Genomic DNA, 19,917 nt, shown 5'->3' with positions numbered 1-19,917 from the left:
GGGGTCGGGCTCGGGGTCGGGGTCGGGGTCGGGACGGCCGCCGCGCGGGCTGGGGCGCAGGCCGGCACCGGGCGGTGCGCAGCGCGGCGGCGGCGGCGGCGGCGGCGGCGGCGGCGGCGGCGGCGGGGCCGGGACTGCGACTCGGCGCGGCCCCACCTCCCGGGCGCCGGCGCCCGCCCGCCGCGCTCCCCGCGTCCCCGCTCTCGGCTGCCGCTCGCTCGCCGCCCGCCCGCGCTCCCCCGCGGTCTCCTCTCCCTCCGTCGGTGTGCGAGCCAGTCTCCCTCCCTCTAATGCAGGAAATGCGCAAAAGACGTCAGTGTGTGTGTGTGTGTGTGTGTGTGTGTGTGTGTGCACGCGCGCGCGCTCCTGTGTTTGGGGAAATAGAAAGTTTTGCCTGTTGGGGGAGCAATACGGGAAAAGTGAGCCGAGGAGAGGCCGCCGCGGAGAGGGCGAGCCGGCCGGGTGGCGGCGGCGGGCGGGGGCCGGGCGGGGGCCGGGGGGCGGGCGCCGCGGGGGGGGGGCGGCTGCGGGCTGCGGACGCCGGGTCTGCGCTCCCCGCCCCGAGGCCGGCGGCCCGCGCATCTCCCCGGGGCTCCGCGACCGAGCCCGGCTGCCGGGCTGCAGACCCCGGGGGCGGGGGGCGGGGGGCGGCCTGCGGAGGAGACCCGGGAGCCCCCCGGCCCCGGGCTGGGGCGTGCTGGCCCGTCGGTGCGTCCCGCGGGCCCGGGGCGCTCGGCTCCCCCGCGGCGGGGGAGGGGAGGCGGGGAGGGTCGTCCCCCTGCTTGGGGGGCGGGGGCGCCGTCGCCCCGGGGGGACCCGTCCTGGACCCGTCCTGGACTTGCCGGGCCGCGGGAACTTGTTGACAAGTGAAAGCTTGGGAGAGGACCTCGGCTGCGTCCGCGTTTGTTTATGTTCCACGAAGTGACTGCAGATTCACCCTGGAGCCCGTCCGGGCCCCTTTCGGGGGACGCGGCTCCGAGGGGCGCGCTGCCGGCGGCCGCCCGAGCTGGGGGGGGGGGGGGGCGCGCCCTGCGGGGGGCGAGCGGCCGCGGCCGCGCTAGTTTCCTCCGTAACCTTTAAACTCTCGCTGGCAGCCGCGGCGGCCGGTCACGTGAGGCGAGCCCGGGGCTGCCGGGGAAGAATTTCCTCCGCGGGGAGCCGGGGCCGGGGTAGGCGGCCGGGCGGGGGACGGCCCCGCGCGGGGGCCGCGGACGAGCGCCCGGAGGCCCTGGGCGCGGCCCTGGCTGCGGCCGCCGCGGGGCCGGGCGCGGGGAGGTGGAGCGCGCGGGGCCGGGCGCTGCGAGGGTGCGAGCCTCGGCCCCCCGTGCGCCCGGCCCACGGAGCGCTTACTTATCTGGCGCGGCCCTGAGCGTGGGCCAGAATGTAAAACCCATCCCTCCATTGCATTTTTCTCAGCGGAAAAGGTTATCGTTGCCTGTGGCTTAAAGGTTTAAAAAGAGGATTAAAGGCGAGGAAGGAGGCCGGCCCCCGAAGCAGCTGGGTACCCAGCGCGGCACACGGTCGCAGAAATGATCAGGGAGCCCCAAGGTGATCCTCTCCCAGTGCCCTCCCCGATGCTGTCGTCTCCCGCCGCCTGCCGCCTGCCCCGTAGGATGGGGCAGCTGGGGAGGCAGTGCTAAAATGCAGTCTTGAGGACAGCAGAGCTCTCCTGCGCTTAAAAAGTCGGGATGTGGGACGCCTAGGTGGGCTCAGTTGTTGGGCATCCGCCTTTGGCTCAGGTCGTGATCCCAGGTTCGGGGGATCCAGTCCCACATGGGACTCCCTGCGTGGAGCTTGCTCCTCCCTCTGCCTGTGTCTCTGCCTCTCTCTCTCTCCCTCTGTGTGTCTCTCATGAATAAATAAATAAAATCTTTAAAAAAAAAAGTCAGGATATGAAAGTTATGCCTTACGTGGTCACTCCCACCAGCAGATGTATTTTAAAATCTGTTGGCTGGACAAAGTGCAAGGGTGTACATTGCGCTGCTGTTTAATTTTTATATTTTTGATCATCAGAATTTTTTCCATGATTCTTTCTCAACTTGTTTCCTCCTTCAAGGGGCATGTGATGGAAGGCAGTGGCAAGTAGGGCTAGATCTTCTGAAAATTCATTTGGGAAGTAGAGCCAGTCATAGAGCTGAAGTACTTGGCAGAGAGGCAAAATTTAAAGGTTACTAATAAGCACAGTAATCAAAATGAGTAATACCTTAATGCAATATTTTTAAGAACCTAAATTAATATAAAAGTGGATGAGCATATCCAAAATGTAAATAATTCTAAATGTTGCATTAAAATATCATTTGTTACTGAGTTGATGGGTGCCCCTGAAATGCAATACCTGAGATGATGAGTGCTCCATTTGCTTCCCCCCTAGCCCCAGTCCTGTTGAGGAGTCTAGAGAGACAAGGATTTCATGAATTTAGGGATCCATGAGTGTTTCATACCTTCTCTGTACTCTTTGTCTCTGAGATTATCATGCAAACGGAGAAGTACGCAGTATTGAAAAACATTGGCCAAATCCTTCCTCTTCAATGTATTACACAGGAGATAAGTTTAGAATTAAGGGCATGCTGAACTTGAACTTTTGGCGTGATAATCATATTCCACTCCTCCCCAGACAAGACTTCCCAGATATACATAAATAAATACGGTCTATTTGCCATCTCAGTGATTAGGCATTCTTAAAACCAATAACCTACAAACTTCTAATAGCACTTCCCTGTGACCTGGGTATGGTTGGCAGGCTGTCACACCATGTGAATAATCAAGCTGCGATTCTCAGATGTGACCAACACCAGGGTGGCCTCCTTTTTTGTGTGTGTTTTAACCACTTTTTAAGTTTTTATTTCAATTCCAGTTAGTTAACATACAGTGTAATTTTAGTTTCGGGTGTACAATATAGTGATTCCACACTTCTGTACAACACTGGATGCTCATCACAACAAGTGCATGCCTTTTAATTACAAGTCTGAAAAGGAGGTGGGGGGGGGAGGTTGAATGACCTGGCCAAACAAACTGCCTGTGTTGTACTGAATATTTAAATATAAAGGGAAAATGCTGGTATAAACATTCCTAACCTCTTGCTCTTATTACATCCTTATTTCTGAATAAATCTCTGACCTTCTTACTCTCAAAGTTGGCAGAATATAAATCTGTATGCTCCAGGATCACCATGGAGACGCAGGATGTGAGCTTCTTTAAGGAAAACCCTTAAATTTACCTGAAGGGGAGGATTGGGGAGGGGAGGTGTCTAAAATAACCCTTTGCTCCAGATTCACGTGAAAAGAAAAACAAGCCCTTATAGGTGGGAAAGTTTAGAAAGCAAAATTCCAATCAATAATTATTGCCTACTCTATTCTTCTCTAGGCCCCTGTATGCAGTCCTGGAAGATAGGACAGAGATTGGCATTGGTATTGAGTAAGATGCCCTTTGGATTCCAACTATGGCCTAGTTATTTTGTGATCTTTGGGAGAGGGAAAGGAAGAACGATGATTTCAGAATTTAACAAAGGTGACCAAGAAAGTGCTTTGAAAATCAAGCTGGTGGGGAAAAAGATCGATTGCACTAGAGACCTCGGGGCCACAGGGTAAGTGCTACACTAGAGAGAGCACAAAGGCAGGCTCACCCCTTGCCCGAGGAAGGCATGGCCCCAGCAGGCCTAGACTTTTCAGTAGGCAAAGAGGAGAGGGAAGGGTGCTGGAGGCAATGAGAACAGAGTATGCAGAGCCCAAGTAGGTCAGAGCACAGCTGACTGGGATGAGTAGCCATCAGGTGGGCCTGGCAGGCAGTAAGAGGAGGTGCAGTAGGTTGCATGGCATAAAGACTCTGTGGAGCCTATAAATGAGTTGAAATTTTTCCTTCAGAGACACTGATCATTCTCAGGTGGGGAATAGCATAACCAGAGTTAATACCTTAAAAAAGTAATCGTGCAGGGATGGATATATTTATCTTTTGCAATTTCCCCCCAGAAGACACCTTGGGATGTTAGAGAGATAGAAGATCCACGTCTTAAGATGATCTACTCTAATAAAAAAAGACAGCCTGTGGGTATTGTTTGGATGGGTTAAAGGAAGCAGAGAGGAGATGCTAGAACCTCAGACTAGCATATCAATATTCACGTCTTTGTTGCTGTGCTAGTGGTTGCCATTTATAGAATGTTAATGGCTTCTGCTTAAGGTCGGCCTGGTCAGGGACCGTCATCCATTCCACACATGCTACGAGGAACAGAATTCAACCACCTGGGCCATCTGATGGCATATGCAGCCATGCAATGACACAGGAAACCTTCCAGAGTTCTGTTGGCCCTGCCTGGCCTAGCCCCACCCGAGTTCCAGCCCCATTCCCAACCCCACGGTAGGTCCTTCCTCTTGTTGTGGGTCTATGTCTGGCCTGCCATGTCTTCTTATTTTGGCCCTGTCTCTGCTTTGAACTCTGTTGCAGTGACCCAGAGACCAAGCTTCACTCAGAATCTGCAAAGAGATGGAGGGATCAGAGGTAAGCCCATAGAGCTTAAAGGCAGATGCAGGCAGGAGGTGGCCTGCTGCTCCTCCTTCCTCAGTTCCTTTGACCCTGGATCCCACTCCCTCAGGCATTGTCTGGAAAGTAACATCATGTACCACATCTTTGGCGGTGATGTTGGGCTGCATTTTGGGACATTTTTTTTTTCTTAAAGATTTTATTTACTTATTTCTTTAGAGAGCGCACGAGCAGGGGGAAGGGCAGAGGGAGAGGGACAAGCAGAATCCTTGCTGTGTGGGGAGACTGATACAGGACTTGGTCTGAGGACCCTGAGATCACCACCTGAGCCAAAGTCAACCCACTGAGTCACCCAGGTGCCCTGCATCTTGGGACTTTTAAGTATATAAATTAATCCATGGGCCTTGCTATGTACCTGTTATGTTCTCAATCCTGGGGCAGGTGCTCTAGGGAGGACAAATAGATAAACTGATGATTCCTATTCCAGCAGGTGAACTAGGAAGATCAATTCAGACATTTATTTAGCAGTTGGTATTGAGTCCCACATCATTTGGAACACTGGAGAAGCAAAGATGATGACACACAGTGACCCTTTATTAGTCGGAACGGGCCACGTCATACTGCTGTAATAAATAGTCCCAAATCCCATGGTCTTAAAATAACAGGTTTCTCCTCACGCTGCTCTAAGTCCATGGCAGGTTGGCTGGGAGCTCTGCTCTGCGTTGGTATCATTCTCCCTCCTGCATGATAAGTCACTATCTGGAACTTAGGTGGTCATAGGCGGCAAGCAAAAGAACCTCTCAAGGGTCTTATCCAGGCACCTAACTAGTCCACTGGATGTGCTCAGTGACACTCACTTTTGCTCACTGGTTGTTAGCTAGAACCAGTCATGTGGCCTCTCACCCCCAACCACTTCAGGACTGGGAAGTTCTCCTGTGTGCAGGGGTGAGGAGACTGGGCTATCTGGTGAAGAACAGTGAACAACACCATAGACCCTGTCCTCAAATATCAGGGGCAGAAAGATGACGCAAGGCAGCACACAGTAAATGATAGGTAAAAGCACAGTCAGAAAGTGCTACAGAAATTTAGAGGTGGGGACGCCTGGGTGGCTCGGTGGTTGAGCATCTGCCTTCGGCTCAGGGCAGATCCCGGGGTCCTGGGATAGAGTCCCACATCAGGCTCCCCGCAGGGAGCCTGCTTCTCCCTCTGCCTATGTCTCTGCCTCTCTCTGTGTCTCCCATGAATAAATAAACAAAATCTTAAAAAAAAAAAAAGAAGAAGAAGAAAAAGAAATTTAGAGGTAACAACAATCACAATCAGAGGGAAACTGGGGATCCCTGGATGGCGCAGCGGTTTGGTGCCTGCCTTTGGCCCAGGGCGCGATCCTGGAGACCTGGGATTGAATCCCACGTCGGGCTCCAGGTGCATGGAGCCTGCTTCTCCCTCTGCCTATGTCTCTGCCTCTCTCTCTCTCTCTCTCTCTCTCTCTCTGTGACTATTATAAATAAATAAAAATTAAAAAAAAAAAAAAGAGGGAAACTGTTTGATCCCCCTTGGCCCTGGGCCACTGGCATGCAAAAGACTGGAGATGTCACAGAGAATCCAGCCTGTATCAGAACCAGCAGCCACCTCAGGCCCTCTCCCCTTCTCTCAGAACAGAACATTTCATCTCACAGGACCTAGAGGTTCTACGGGCGACTTCAGAACCAAATCCACAGCAAGGGGGCATTTGGACACAATAGAACTAATACTTATTTGTTACATGCTGCAAGATTTTGGAGATCACCTGTGTGATTCTTGATATTCTTTTTTCTTATTAAATTCCTCTATGAAATGAGGAAACTGAGACCTAGAGAAGTTAATGGACTTGCCACACAAGGGAATTTTTCACAATAACCAAAGAAGGAATTAATTAGAGGTCTCAAATCAACTCTTAGGCTTCCTAGTTGGAGTTTACTGGTTTTCCTACACTGTCACATTAGAACCAATGAAATGTCATTTAATGATAAGAATTCCAATTATACTTTAAGGCCTTGGAAACAAAATTTCTGTAAATCAAAGGTCCATGATGTTTTAATAATTGGTTCCAAACTTAACTGGCCTTAACACAATAGGATTTAAGAGATTTATTATAACTCTTGGTGGACTATGATATTCACAGAGTTCTTTCTTAGGTTTTGGGGATACGTGTAAACACAGTCCTTAAAACTAAAGGACTCGATTCTTCCTCAACTTCTCTATCCTTGAGTCTTGTCTCCTAACACCAATTAGATACATCTTTGGTATATAGTTTTATGATACCTGCACCAAGTGCAAACAGCTGTTTCTGTGCACTCTGGTGGCTAATTCATCATTTAGCAGAAGAATTGATCTTACTGTTCAGTGAAACCATTTTTTTTATTTTTAATTTTAAGTAGGCTCCACGCACATTGTGGGGCTCAAACCCACAACCTGGTGAGCAAGAGTCACTTGCTTAGCTATTGAACCAGCCAGGCGCCTCCCCGCCACCACCACCACCACTTTTTTATCTGACTGTTCAAATTAGGTTATATATCTCTAATCCATTCTGAACATTTGGTCAATCCATTTCTACTTCTAATTTCCCTTTAAAGAGTAAGGAGCGAAGTCTCCAGGGCAGGGAATATTGCCTTCTTGTCACCGATGACAATCATTTAGGTGTAACAGATGTACAATCTGAACTAGTTAAACCCACAGGTTTTGTTGCAACCGAGATATGATGCATCCTTCTCTCTTCTTCTTCTTTTTTTTTAAGATCTTATTTATTTGTTCAAGAGAGATACAGAGAGAGAGAGAGAGAGAGAGAGAGAGATGCAGAGACACAGGCAGAGGGAGAAGCAGGCTCCCTGGGGGGAGCCTGATGTGAGACTCAATCCCAGGACCCTGGGATCACAACCTAAGCCAAAGGCAGACACTCAACCACTGAGCCACCCAGATGCCCAAATCTTCTCTCTTTTAAGGCCTAACCCCTCCCTGTCCCAATCCTTATTCCTCTATCTGAAACTATAGATCCTCCTCCCTGAACCCTCCCAACCACTTCCCCTTGCTTCTCCTCATAGTCTTGACCTCTGCCTGAACTAGTGTTTTGTTTTGTTTTGTATTTATTTGGGACCTGTCTTAATTGTACCACTTCCCCAAAAGGTCTTTAAGTTTGGAGGTGCAGTATGACTCATCTGGGTACTTACTCTCCAGGATCTCCAGGATCTCGGACATACTGGGTACAGCCCTCTCTATAAATACTTGTCACAAGGATGACACTCTGAAATAAGAAGAGTGTCACAAATCTTGTTCGCCTCTCTCTTGCTTGTACAGATGAGCGCCTTGGCAACGATTGGCTCGCTCCACTGCGCCGCAACCGAGGACGGAGTGATAAGGTGATTTAGTCCCTGGGCCCGTGGGCAGCCCGGCGGCCGCACCTCCCGGCCCAGGGCCTCCGCGAGCCGACGGCGCCCTCTGGCGAATGCGAGGCCGCCCAGCCGGGCTCCCAAAGCTGGAAGCACTGGGATTCCTTGACCAGCTAAAGGGATAGTCTGGGGGCAGACCACAGGGCATGGGACCAGTGGCCTTAACCACATGCCCATCATGAACAGGAGACAAACGCAGCCAGCGAGCACCTGCCCTATGAAAACACCATGCTGAATCTTAAAAAGAATTTTTTTTTTTAACAACTAAGCTTCTCAAAATGAATTCTGTTCCTATCACTGCATCAGGACAATAGGCCATCCATTTGCCGGTTAAATCCATGCTGAGTTCAGGAAGAACAATGAAGGAGAAGCAGTCCAGGTTTCAGAGAAGTTAGAACTTGAAGGTAAAGGAATGTTGTTACCTCCCGACGGGCCCCAGGGACACACCCCACCTTTTTCCTGACGTCAAACTGCAGGTGAGCTCCTGAAGCTGAGGTGAGGGCTGTGAGAGAGAGCCAAGGAACCCTACTGTCCCCCCCCAGAATGGGCAATATTGGGAGTGGGAGAGAATTGCCCCCCCCCCCCCCCCCCGGCTGCTCCTCTCATTCCAGCAGATAACCCAGTTTCATTTTCTGACAAAACACTGAACCATCAGCCCAGGGCTCCCGTGACTTTCTGCCACCTAACCCAACAAACACTTAGGAAGGAAGAAAGGACAAGCATCCTTCCTCTATCCCACCAGTTGTCACGGCAGAGGGTCCCTCCAGTCCAAGGCCCTGCCTGTGTCCTGGACCTGTGACCCAGCCTGACTTCTCGGGGACTCTGCTGCTGGCCACCTCTCATTCTCTCCCTCAGCCCCCCCTCAACCCCGCCATTCTTCCCCATCCCATTAGACTCACCCATCCTAAAAACCATCTCACACTCTGCCTCACCTCACATTGCTCTTGGCCACCTCTCAAACCTCTTCTCCTCCCCAAACTTAAGAGTTATATATGCTTCCTGTCTCCTCTTCTTACTCTCCATCCCACCTAAGCCTGAGCACAGATGCTGGGGCTCTCCGAGACACCTCTTGTTGAGGGAACCAATTGTCTCCACCCCGCCAAGCTTATCTGTGGAGTCCACAGCGTACTTAACCACTCTTTTGGTACCACCTGATACTGTTCCCTCCTTGAAATGCTCTCTTCCCTTGGTTTCCATGACGTCTGAGCTCTCCAAAGTTTTCTGCCTGCCTCCTTGACTTTTCTCTTCCAGTTTTTTCTCCTCTACTTGGTCTTTCCCATCTCTTAAATGCATCATTATTTTTCAGTTACACTGCAGAATGTTAAGACATTTAATGCAAAAGTTGTCTCGGTGACCTTAGGTGCAGTGAACTTTGAAAGGAGGACAGATCACTGTGGCATGGAGTGGTAAGAGAAGCCCTCAAGAAGGGAGCGAGATGGAAATTGGAAATAGAATGGTGATAGAATATCAGAGGCAGGATTGCCCATGAAATGCACAGCAGGGAAAATCTATCAGGTGACTATTAAGCATCTTTTTTGCTAGGTATGTCATAAAATAAAGACACGAGTCCCTAGACTAAATTTTAGTTAACATTCCATTAAATAGCAATTGATAGAGCTGGAAAGGGTAGAAAAAGGGGAAGAGATGCGCAAGGGCTTCCTGGAGGGGGCAGGGCTTGTGGGCTATTCTGCTCTGTATAAATTAGGGTAGGCTAACCGTTCCAACAGGTATGCTCACAGTGTATAAAAGCTCAAACACAATAGATGTTTATTTCTTACTCACCTAACAGTACTGAATGAGTGAACAGGTCAAAAGGGTGGCCCTGTCTCTCCAGGCTTCCACAGTCACTCTGGGGGCTGAAGCCAATGGAACCATCCACAAAGAGAAAAGATCATGGAACGGCCTGGAGCACGGAGCCTGGAAGGTTGTTAATGGGTGAAGTCACCTACATTCCACTGGCTATGACTTAGTCATATGGCCATACATACCTGCAAGGGAGGTTGGGAAACATAGTCTATTAGAGAACCAAGAAGAAGAGGTGAGCAGAGAGCAGCAGCTCCCACTAGGTCCTTCCCTCCTTTGCTGGAGATCAGGATGCTCCCCTTGGGTTAACCAAGAGTAGAAATTTGATCCCTTCTCTGTTTTCCTTATTCTTTTCCCACTTGATGTATGAAAAAGAGCTATGAGGACCCTGCAGCTGTGAGAAAAGATGCAGGTGCAGGTGTGGGCCAAGAGAAGGGTGATGAGCAGGAGAAAGAGAGCAGTTTTGAGCTACAGGTGTCCGGAGAGGATGCTCTTCCAGCACCTCCCCCCTGCCCATTACAATGCCAGGTTGCTCTCAGGTTTGGTGCAGGTGTGATATGGCAAGAGACAACACCTATTGTTCCCTGGGAGAAGGGTCCATTCTCAACCCACAAATGAACTTGGTCAAGGTCCTTCCCCCAGATGACCTTGGAAGGTGGAGTGAGTCACAAGGCAGAGACTTCAAATGTAAAAATATTCTGTACTCTGAACTTTTTAGGGAGATTTTATATCCATTCTCCCTTTATTGCTCCCTTCTCAACCACAAGTTCAGGGCAAGTATCATTATTCCCATTTTACCTATGGGGTAACTGAGAAGAAAAAGCAACTCAGAGAAGGTGGAGGACTCAAGTGCACACAGGAGCAGAGCCCAAAGCAGGCCCTGGTTTCCTAGAAGGAGCTTTCCTATGATGACTAACGTTACCAACCTTTTCTGTGTAAAGGTCAAGGCTTAGTGGGTTGAATGTTCTGTTCTGGAATTTTCTGGGGAAAATGACCCTCCAAGGATGCCTCATGGTCTTGCAAGACACAGGCTGCTGCTCCAGCTCATGGGCTGCATGGAGACATGGGCTCCAACGTGCAAGTCATTCTATCCACTCTCTGCCCAGGACTGTGAGGGTGCATTCACATCATGGTGGAACAGGCAAGGTACTGGCTGCACAGAGAGGAAATAGGGTATTCAGAACCCCACCTTTGAAACTTACACCTACTAGGGCACCCTGCTTTTGGAGAAGGTACTAACATCACCCTCCTCTGGGTTAGGATAGATGTCTCTCAAGTTCTTATTTCACTGAAGGATTTTGTTTTTCTAAAAATGCTTTATTTATTCATGAGAGAAACAGAGAGAGGCAGAGACATAGGCAGAGACAGAAGCAAGCTCCCCACAGGGAGCCCAATGAAGGACTCGATCCCAGGACCCCAGGATCAGGACCTGAGCCGAAGGCAGATGCTCAACCACTGAGCCACCCAGGCATCCCTGTAGGATTTTATTTTGAAAGTCAGTCTCTCTCCACTTCTCCTTCCTCCCTTCTCCTGTCATCTCTTTCTTGGAACCTGTTGCACCACTGGTTAATCTCTGGCATGGAAAGCTTCTTCTGGATTGCTTTATTCCTACAAATGCCAATGCAGGTTCCTGTTCTTTGAAGCGTAGACACCAAGCCTGAGCGCTTTCTCCTGGGACCCAAGATTTCTCAAACAGCTGGGAGGAAAGGTAGAGAAGCCCTGCCTACGGCTAGTCCTGTTAAACTCTAGGATGTGCCAACTCAGGGCCCTGCACTTTGGGAGGGACCCTGGTGTCTTGGGGGTTAGGGAAAAGAGGAGAAAAGATGCTTTTCTTCTCACTCCCTGAGAACTGTGGCAGATTTTTTTCCATCAGTGGATGCTGTGCCCTGTTATTCCCTCTGCCAGGACTCCGTGGCCCATCCAGGGGTGGGGTGTCGCAGCTTAGCTGGCATTTCTTCCAAGAGACTCCTCTGAGCCCCCATTAGCCCTGAATACATGTCACTGTCAATGTAGGTCGTTGGCTTCCCCTTGCTTAAACTTTAGGGTCCTCCCTTGCTCCTTGCAAAAGCCTTTAGCTAATTTTATATTCTTTTTCCTAAAGAGGGCTTATAGAAGTTGTTTAAGTTTTGGGCCACGTGAAACCTGGGTCTACTTGTGGTCTTTCCCATTACTCTGTGAACTCCCTGATTCAGGGCTGTGTGTCCAATTCCCTGGGGTACTCTAGAGCATAGCTGAGGCTCTCAATGGATAGGTGTTAAATGAAAGAACAAAAGGAAGAAAGGCTCTTTAGCCGGTGCTTAGAAGACCAGTAGTTCTCATTAAGAAGCTTCAGCACTGTCACCTGGGCAGTTGGAATGGGCTGGCAAGTGGCTGTCAATTCAGCACAGCACAACAGGGATAAGGGTGGGAGGGTAGGGGTGGCATCCAGCCTGGAAGGTCAGGGACTTCATTTATAGAATCTTGGGCATATCACCTGCCTCTCAAATGGTTTATTCAACTGTAACAAGGAGTTTGTAACAACTCCTCTCCAGAATAACAATAAATATTGTATTACAGATAGGTACAGTACCTGGCACTGAGTCCCTCTCAGGAAATTTCTTTCTATATTGACTCCCTAAAGAATATTTCATTTTTAATCCTTTTTCTATCACTGACAGTTCTCCCAAAGCTACTTATAGCCTTTTAACCAGGTAGTTCCTGAACAACAAGGTTTGGGTGAAGGATCCAAGCTCACAAAAGAATTTGAGCTGGGCCCAGCATCCCAATAAGAATGACCCTGAGGGGCGCCTGGGGTGGCTGTCAGTTAAGCATATGACTCTTGATTTTGGCTCAAGTCATGATCTCAGGGTTGTGAAATTGAGCTTCAGGTTGGGCTCAGTGCTGGGCATGAAACCTGCTTAAGATTCTTTCTCTCCCTCTGCCCCTCTACCCACCCCCTCATTCTAAAAGAGAAAGAAAGAAAGAGAGAGAGAAAGAGAAAAAGAGAGAAGAAAAACAAGAAAAGAAAGAAAGAAAGAAAGAAAGAAAGAAAGAAAGAAAGAAAGAAAGAAAGAAAGAAAGAAAAGAAGGAAAGGGAAGGGAAGGGAAGGGAAGGGAAGGGAAGGGAAGGGAAGGGAAGGGAAGGGAAAAAAGAAAAGAGAAAAGAATGGCCCTGGAAACAGGTCTGGGGTATCCCCCTATATACTACTCCTTCCTACAAGTCAGGAACTTGAATAAAAATATAAATAATAAGGAAACAAATCACATGGCTAACTAGCTTCCCTTTGCAGCCAGGTTGAGTTTTCCAGTCCTTTAACCCAACTGGAACCCGAATTTATGTATACTTCTCAGTGGCTATAAAGTAGTAATTATTTCTCTCTGTCTCACAGAGAAGAAACTAAAACTGAAATGGCATCGAGCCACATGGCAGGCAAGCAGCAAAGCCAGAAATGCAGGCTGGGTCCATGGTCTCACCACCTTACACACAGCTTCCTGTCCCCTGTCCCTCAGTGTAGGATTGACACACACACTACTCAGTTCAAGTTCCCGCTCTGACTCCCTCATCTCGTGGGAACAAGTGTATGTGCCAATGCAAGAAACAACCTTGCCAACACAACATGCAGAGTGTCGTTGTGGTTTTTCTCTAACGAGAATTGAGAAGTGGTAAATGTTTCTCACGTTTTTCCTCTGGTGACGTCCACACATTCTGCGTTTGCCTGTGCCCAAGCCTGAAAAATCAACAGCAAAGTGGGTGGAGCTTGCAGAAGGCAGGATGGAGGGGGAGGGGCATTTAACAATTTATTACAATACAAGTTCCGCTATTCCTTTCTTAAAATAGTAATAGTAGTAGTGGTAATAATAACAACAATAATAATCCTAATAATAGCTAACGACCATTAAATTGAGAACTATGTGCCAGGCATTAATTTTAACAACTTTTCTTTTATCATCAAAACAACTCAGTGGAACAATATTACCATATATCTCCAGTTCTAAGATACGCTTCTCTAAAAAAATGAAATAAAATCACATTTTAACATCTTATAATCCAAGATAAGTTCTGTGTCACACTATAATTGCTGGCAAGGTTTTTAAAAATCTCTTACTAGTACATAAAATTGGGGTGCATTTTACAGATGGTGAGATGGAGGAAAACTAAGCAGTGTATCCAGGGTCCCACCACTCGTATGTAGCACAGCCTGGATTCAGACACAAGTGTTCTAGATCCAGGGCCCACCCATTTATTTGCTTGTTTGTTTTGCAGTCTCTGGCATCCTGTATACATCTTCCCTAACAGCCCTATGTCTGTCCACCAGGAGCTGGGATCATGCCGACGGCACACTTTATAAAATAGCATATGTATGTTTTTAATACATACAGATTTTAACTTGCACATATAACTATGATTCTATTCTGTCTTACAGAAAACTCTGAATTTAGAAACTGCCTTGAGAAAAAGAGGCCAAATTAAACCTGGCTGGGTAGGCTTGCGGTGAGAAAGGCAGGCAGCAAAGAGTTCCCAAAAGAAAATACACTCTTATGGTTGCTTCATACTTTTTTTGGCCTTAAGTTACTTTCACATTCTGGCCTCAGTTTCTCCAACTGTAAAATGAGGGGCCTGCTTCCACTCCAAACCACTTCCAAACTCTTTGATGGTGCATCTTTAACATTTTAAACATTTGAACATGCATCTTCAATAGACGTATCCTTTTTATTTACAAAGAGTAAAATGTATGTATATGTATGTGTATAGTTCTATGAATTTTAACACATGTATAGATGTGTACAACCACCACCCCAATTAGAATAGATCAGTTCTATTACCGGCTCTGAATTCCCTTGTTTAGCTCTGGTAGTAAAATTGCCCCCATCCCTAACCTCTAGCAACTACTGATTAGGTCTTCATCTCTATTGTGTTGCCTTTTCCAGAATATTATGTAAATGGAACCTTACATATGTAACCTTGTGAGACTGGTTGCTTTCACTTGGCAGAATGTCTTTGAGCTTCATCCATGTTGTTGAGTGTATTGATAATGTGCTCCTTTGTATCACTGAGTAGTGATCCCCTGAAAGGGTATACTATGTTTTTCTTAGCCATTCACTTATTAAAGGGCATTTAGGATATTCCCAGTTTTTTTTTGTGATTATGAATAAAGGTGCTATAAAGATTTGTGTATAGGTTTTTGTGTGAACATAAGTTTTCAATTCTTAACAGTAATTATCTAGGAATGGGATCTGTTGGATTATACAGTAAATATATACTTAACTTCATAAGAAACTGCCATAGCTCCCATCTGCCACCTACAATGACAACAAAAATTTAAAAAGACAAGAAAAAAAAAAAAAAAACAACATTGTCAAACTGTTTCCGGAGTGTACCATTGTGCGTTCCCACACATATGGCAGCATATGATGGTTCCAGTTGGTCTGCATCCCCACCAACATTTCGGCTGCTGTTTTAGTCATTCTAATAGGTATTTTGTTGTGGTTTTAACTTGCACTTTCATAAGGACTAATGATGCTGAGCATCTTTTCATGTGCTAATCAACGATATCTACATCTTTTTGGGTGAAGTGTATTCAGATCTTTTGCCTATTTTTTAAACTGGGTTGTTCTCTTATTGTTTTGAAGTTTATTTCTGTATTCTGGATACAAGTCCTTTGTTGGATATGTAATTTGTTAATATTTGCTCCAAGTTTGTAATTCTTCTAACAATGTCTTTTGCAAGAAAACAGTTTCAATTTTAATTTTATGGGTCAGTTTTTTAATTTCTGAGAACCCTTTGCCCAACTCAGGGTCACAATTTTTTTCTCCTATGATTTTTAAAATAAAATCTATACTCTTGATTTTACATGTAGATCTATGATCCATTTGAGGCTAATTTTTCTATAAAATACATTGATGTATAGGTTGAAGTCCAATTTTTTTTGCATATAGATGTCTAGTTGTTTCATCTGTTGAAAGGACTATCCTTTATCTACTGAATTGTTTTCCTACCTTTGTAAAAAATCAATTGATCATGAATTGTACATTTTTAAATGATTAAAACAGTAAATTTTATCGACATGAATTTTATCTCAGTAAAATAATCTATCTTAAAAATCAATTGATCAGGGCAGCCCCCGTGGCACAGCGGTTTAGCGCCGCCTGCAGCCCGGCGTGTGATCCTGGAGACCTGGGATGGAGTCCCGCATTGGGCTTCCTGCATGGAGCCTGCTCCTCTCTCTGCCTCTCTCTTCGCTCTCTCTGAATGAATAAATAAATCTTTTTTAAAAAAAATCAATTGATCATATTTGTAATGATTTATTTCTAGACTCTTACTCCATAGGTCTATTTTATTTAGGTCTAAAAATTCATCAGTACTGCATTATCTTGATTACTTAGCTTTAGATTAAGTTTTAAAATTGAATAGTGTGAGGTGCACCTAGGTGGCTCAGTCGGTTAAGTGGCTGACTCTTGGTTTCGGCTCAGGTCATGATCTTGCCGTTGTGGGACTGAGCCCTGTGTCTAACTCTGTGCTCAGCTCAGAGTTTGCTTCAGATTCTCTCTCCCTCTCCGTCCAGCTCATGCTCTCTCTCTCTAATAAATAAAATCTTAAAATTAAAAAAAAAATAAAATAAAGTTGAATGGCATGAGTCCTCAAATTCTGTTTTTCTTTTCCAAAATTATTTTGGTTACTCTAGATCTTTTGCCTTTTCATGTACATGAAAAGAATCAGCCTCCCTATATCTATAAAAAGTCCTTCGCGGATTTTGACTGTTATTGCATTAACTCTCTAAAATCAGGGGCATTGGGTGGCTCAGTTGGTTAAGCATCTGCCTTTGGCTCAGGTCATTATGTCTGCTACCATTTACTTTTCAGAGTCTTCCGATCACTTCTCCAAGCATTCTGTCCAGTTTTTTAATTACTTACTTGATCTTTCCTGAAATACTGATGTTTGTAGATTTCTTTTTTTCTTTTCTTTCTTTCTTTTTGAGTGAGAGAGAAAGAGAGGCAGTGTGAGGGGATGGTGGGGTAAAGGGTAGAGGGTGAGGGACAGAGAGAGAATCCCATGCTGGCTTCATGCCCAGTGTGGAGCTTGACGCAGGGTTCAATCCCATGACCCCAAGATCATGACTTGAGCTGAAATCAAGAGTTGGATGCTTAACTGACTGAACTACCCAGGGCCCCTGTAGATTTACTTTTTAATGAATTTTAAACATGTATTATTTTATTATATGAAATGTAAATAAAGAAAATTCAAGCAGATAAAATCTTTCACTTCCAACTAAGAATAACAAGGATAGGATTTATCTATCCATCAAAACAATCATAAAAAAGACAAAATATATGAAGCAATGATTTTTTTTTTCAAGATGCTTGATGTCAGGCAATAATGAATAGTGATCCCTTGGGATGTGATCCCTGGGTGGCTCAGCGGTTTAGCACCTGCATTCAGCCCAGGGCGTGATCCTGGAGACCTGGGATCGAGTTCCGCATAGGGCTCCCTGCATGGAGCCTGCTTCTCCCTCTGCCTGTGTCTCTGCCTCTCTCTCTCTCTCTCTCTCTCTGTGTCTCTCATGAATAAATAAATAAAATATTTTTTAAAAATAATGATCCCTTTGAAATGGGAAACAAACAAAGCAAGCCCTATGATTGACCCAGCTTAATGACTTTAGAGTTTCCAGGCCATAGTGCAGTGAGGAGGAATCCAGATAGACCCTGGTGGACTGCTGAGCTGGGGAGGTATAGTTGACAGCCTGGGAGACAGTAGCTAAAAACTGTATGACATAGTACTGAAGAGGTATAACACACAGTATTGTACAGAGGGGGATACTCTGGATATGTAAAGAGGACCTCCTCAGGTTTTTTTTTTTTTTTTTTTAAAGATTTATTTATTTATTCAGTCAGAGAGAGCAAGAGAGAGGCAGAGACACAGGCAGAGGGAGAAGCAGGCTCCATGCAGGGAGCCCGATGCGGGACTCGATCCCAGGTCTCCAGGATCACACCTCGGGCTGCAGGCGGCGCTAAACCGCTGTGCCACCAGGGCTGCCCCCTCCTCAGGTTTTAATCCATGTACCAATTAGTGTACTGCCTGAGAAAGAATCACCTGAGAGCATTAGAAAGAATAGTGCCTAGTGCTAGGAAGGATGCCTCTTCCCATCAGCAAGAATGGGAAACCTCTTTATTCACAGGGTATTGAGTATTTAGAAAGATCTTCCCTTATTAGTGGGGAAAATTAGTTTTAAATTGAGCATTGCTCCAGTTCTGCCTAATAATTTTAAAAGTAATATCCAAAAGAATCAAAGTATTTACAACTAACTTAACTGCACCCCAGAACAAGGCTTAGGAATATTCAAGCATAAATAAAAATGTCCATTGTGCAACAAGTTAAAAATCACAATATCTAGCATCCAATAAAATATCATCAGGGGGATCCCTGGGTGGCTCAGTGGCTCAGCGCCTGCCTTTGGCCCAGGGCATGATCCTGGCGTCCCAGGATTGAGTCCCAACTTGGGCTCCCTGCATGAAGCCTGCTTCTCCCTCTGCCTGTGTGTGTGTGTGTGTGTGTGTGTGTGTGTGCCTTGAATGAACGAACGAACAAATAAATAAATAAATAAATAAATAAATAAATAAATAAAATCTTTAAAAAAAAAATCATCAGGTATGCAGGGTGCTTTGCTGGCTTACTCAGTTCAGACTGCAATTCCTGATCTTGGGGTCATGGGTTCAAGCACCATATTAGGTGTGGAGCCTACTTAAGAAAAATTACCAGGAATGCAAAGGAGCAAGAAAATGTGTCCCATAATGGGGAGAAAAATAAATTGAAATAATTGAAACTGATGAAGAACTTGCACAGATGTTAGAATTAGCAGACAAAAACATTAAAAGTTAGTATAACTCAATTCTATATTTCCAAAAGGTTAAATAGAGATAGACAATATTAAAAAGGCACAAACCCGAACATCTAGTGATATAAACTACAATATATGAGAGGAAAATCCACATTGAAATTAATGGCAAATTAGACATCACAAAAGAAAAAAACTGAGTGAATTTGAAGAATAGCAATAAAAATTATCTAAATGAAACACAGTGGAAAAGATTCTTTTTAATAAAAAGATTTTTTTAATGAAAAGGTCATCACTGAGCTGTGGAACAATTTTAAACATATATATTTCATATAGAATATGAAGTAATTGCAGTCCTTGAAGAGGAAAGAGCGGGAGAGACAATAAATATTTGAATCCATTTTTTTCATTTTTATAATTTTTAAAGTAGGCAATTCATTTAAAAAGTAAAACATTTTACAAGCCAGACATTTCCAGAGGCTGCCAGTTTGAGGTCTCTGGCATAATAGCATGAGTGTGGTAGGACACATTCCAGGCAATATAATTGCATAATAAGGCAAGAGTTTTTCTCCAATGCTCTACTGCCTGAACTTAAACTCTTATCAGTGTTGCTCAGTGGGTAAGATGCCAGAGGCTACTTTGTATTTTGATGGAACTTGAGGAAGACTTGAAAGGTAAGAGTAATAACAAGATGAGAACAATCAAGACAGTGCCTCACAAGGTGTAACTTGTATTAAAAGCAAATATAAGCTCCATGAGTAAAGAGCTAGTGAAAGGGAGGTTCCTGGCTAACTCAATGGCAGGGACTGCTCCATGAAAATTGCCATTCTGACATTTCCTCTGGAGGGAAAGGTTCACCCTTTACCTTCAGGTCACAGGTTCAAAATCAGGCCAAGGAAGATATGGCTAATCTCTCTGTAGTCTCCAGGCTGATTTATTATTTTATTTTTCTGAGCTGATTTAAGTGCAGATATCTTGGTCTTTCTTCCTCTAACTTCTTGCCAATCTGTTTTCAGCCGTATCTGAATAGCCAAGAGTCTTTTTCCAAAGAGACATCCTGAGTTGTGAAAAGAGCCTTTTGGTGCTTTGAAACCTCAGTAGTTTAGGGGCAGCCCTGGTGGCTCAGCGGTTTAGTACTGCCTTCAGTCCGGGGCCCTCTCCTGGAGATGGGGATCAAGTCCCACGTTGGGCTTCCTACTTCTCCCTCTGCCTGTGTCTCTGTGTCTCTCATGAATAAATAAATAGAGTCTTAAAAAAAAAAAAAAAGAAACCTCAGTAATTTAAAAATACCGAGTGGACATGCTTGGTTATTCACATTATGACAAGGCAGCTGTCTTTTGAAAGAATATTTTTAATAATATCCAGTTGATATTAATTCAAAGGCCTTCTCCTGGGCAGCCCGGGTGGCT

General features: G+C 45.9%; 1 protein-coding gene and 1 long non-coding RNA gene across 2 annotated transcripts in view; both read right to left on the bottom strand.

Moving 5' to 3' along the window:
• Positions 1-19,917, bottom strand: part of PRKCE (protein kinase C epsilon) — a 525,000-nt gene that overhangs the window by 487,626 nt on the left and 17,457 nt on the right. The gene's annotated exons all lie outside the window — the stretch shown is intronic.
• Positions 4,341-13,631, bottom strand: LOC112671500 (uncharacterized). The gene is made up of 4 exons (XR_003143670.3): positions 13,356-13,631; positions 10,625-10,851; positions 9,678-9,883; positions 4,341-4,466 (listed from the first exon to the last, which is right to left on the bottom strand). It is a non-coding gene; the product is annotated as an uncharacterized LOC112671500 (long non-coding RNA).

The sequence above is a fragment of the Canis lupus genome, chromosome 10 (assembly GCF_003254725.2).
Source record: "Canis lupus dingo isolate Sandy chromosome 10, ASM325472v2, whole genome shotgun sequence".
Taxonomy (NCBI): domain Eukaryota; kingdom Metazoa; phylum Chordata; class Mammalia; order Carnivora; family Canidae; genus Canis; species Canis lupus.
This window is presented reverse-complemented; position numbering and strand designations above follow the sequence as displayed.